This window comes from Populus nigra, chromosome 2, assembly GCF_951802175.1.
Source record: "Populus nigra chromosome 2, ddPopNigr1.1, whole genome shotgun sequence".
Lineage (NCBI taxonomy): Eukaryota > Viridiplantae > Streptophyta > Magnoliopsida > Malpighiales > Salicaceae > Populus > Populus nigra.
This window is the reverse complement of record NC_084853.1, coordinates 11815893-11818392: the sequence shown is the minus strand read 5'-3', so window position 1 is coordinate 11818392 and position 2500 is coordinate 11815893.

Here is a 2500-nt window from a genome sequence, read left to right as displayed (position 1 = left end):
AAAAACGCTCCCCGGGATGGCCGGGTGAGATGACCCGGCGGCCCGTGACGGGTCATTCAATTCCATGCCCCGTCAACATAACTCCCGATGTACTGTTTGCTTTTTCGGAAGAAGAGATCCATCCCCCCATCCTCGGCCAGCCAAAAACGCTCCAATTAATGGCCGGGTGAGATGACCCGGCGGCCCGCGACGCGTCATTCAAATCACTGCCCTATCGGCTACAACTGCTGATGGGTGGGATTAGAGGCCTGCCATGGTGGTGAGGGGCGGCGAGGACCGTGAAAGCTAGAGTTTTTCAGAGGCTGCCGGGAAAAAGGCCCCTCGGGTGGCGGGGTGCGAGGACCAGGCGCGTCATTCAATTCTCTTCCCTATCAACTTGGCTCCCGTTGGCGGGATTGGAGGCCTACTGTTTGTTACAGGGCTAAAATCGTCAGGGGAAGAGCTGACGAAACAATGCTGGTTTGGATGCAGGGGGTAGTGTTGGAATCGGCAGCGCGAACAAAATCGGCAAAGTCGACAAAAAAGACTGTTGGTCTGGACATCGGGGCAGCGGCAGCCATGCCGACAGGGGGGGAAATCGGCAGCGCAGATTTGTGCAGCTGCAGGTTCGTCGGGGAAATCGGCAGCGCAGATTTTTCGATGAACATGGGCTGGAAGATGGACTGTCCAGGCCAGGCAGGGAAATTCATCAAGGGGACACGCTGACGAAACAGCGCTGGTTTAGACACGGTGGGTGCAGTGTTGGAATCGGCAGCGCCGACGAAATCGGCAAAGTCGGCAGAATCGGCAGCGGGTGCTGGCGATGAGTCTGGACGATTTATAGTCCAGGGCTTGATGGAAAAGACTGTTGGTCCAGACAATGGGGCAGTGGCGGCGCGGATTTGTGCAGCTGCAGGTTCGTCGGGGAAAATCGGCAGCGCAGATTTTTCGACGAACAGGGGCTGGGCGCTGGACTGGCCGGGCCAGGCAGGAAAATTCGTCAGGGGGCCACGCTGACGAAAACAGGGGCTGCGGAGTGGAAAATCGGCAGCGCAGATTTTTCGACGAACAGGGGCTGGACCGGCCGGGCCAGGCAGGAAAATTCGTCAGGGGGGCACGCTGACGAAAAGAGGGGCTGCCGCGTGGAAAATCGGCAGCGCAGATTTTTCGACGAACAGGGGCTGGACTGGCCGGGCCAGGCAGGAAAATTCGTCAGGGGGGCACGCTGACGAAAAGAGGGGCTGCCGCGTGGAAAATCGGCAGCGCAGATTTTTCGACGAACAGGGGCTGGACGCTGGACTGGGCCAGGCAGGAAAATTCGTCAGGGGGCACGCTGACGAAAAGAGGGGCTGCCGCGTGGAAAATCGGCAGCGCAGATTTTTCGACGAACATTCGTCAGGGGGGCACGCTGACGAAAAGAGGGGCTGCCGCGTGGAAAATCGGCAGCGCAGATTTTTCGACGAACATTCGTCAGGGGGGCACGCTGAGGAAAACAGGGGCTGCCGCGTGGAAAATCGGCAGCGCAGATTTTTCGACGAACAGGGGCTGGATGCTGGACCGGCCGGGCCAGGCAGGAAAATTCGTCAGGGGGGCACGCTGACGAAAACAGGGGCTGCGGAGTGGAAAATCGGCAGCGCAGATTTTTCGACGAACAGGGGCTGGACCGGCCGGGCCAGGCAGGAAAATTCGTCAGGGGGGCACGCTGACGAAAAGAGGGGCTGCCGCGTGGAAAATCGGCAGCGCAGATTTTTCGACGAACAGGGGCTGGACGCTGGACTGGGCCAGGCAGGAAAATTCGTCAGGGGGGCACGCTGACGAAAACAGGGGCTGCCGCGTGGAATGGCAGCCTACACGCAGATGCGAATTCGGCAGCGCACGATGGCTTGAGCAGGTCATGGGTTCGACTTGGCGCGATCTGAAACCTGGACGAGGGACTGTCGACGCTGGACGAGCCAGCGCGGTGGCCTGTCGTGCCCCGTTCAGGGGGGGCCTGCCGCGGAGACAGCCCTCGCGGGCTCGACAGCGCAGGCCAGCGTCCCCGACGTCGCTGGCCGCGGCAGGCGAGCTGCCGGGGTTCCCGCATTCCTACAAGAAAACGTCGTGCTTTCCACATGAAACCAATCCAGTAAAATCAGCCATATTTTTATGAGGCTGCCCACTGAATTTGGGGTCATTCCGGGCCGGTTCCTAGTTTTGCGGATTTACTCGATTTCTAATGGTAGGAAAATTAAAACAAATACTTCCCGACCTCGAAAAATTCTGGGAAAATTAATGAAGGTGGATTGGATTTTTGCCAACCTCTGTGCAAAATTTCAGCTCAAAATACCAAGAAATGAATTTTTTAGAGGGGGGGTGACAGCTGGGACCTAGTAGTGTCTCCCCCTGCCAGAGCTGCAATGACACTTATTGCTCTTTAGGGAGCCACCAGGCCGGCGCCCCTCAAAGACCACACGCGCGCGCGCGCCCGCCCGCGCTGGGCGCTGGGGCGCTGGGGCCTGAGGGCCTGGGGCCCTTGGGGGCC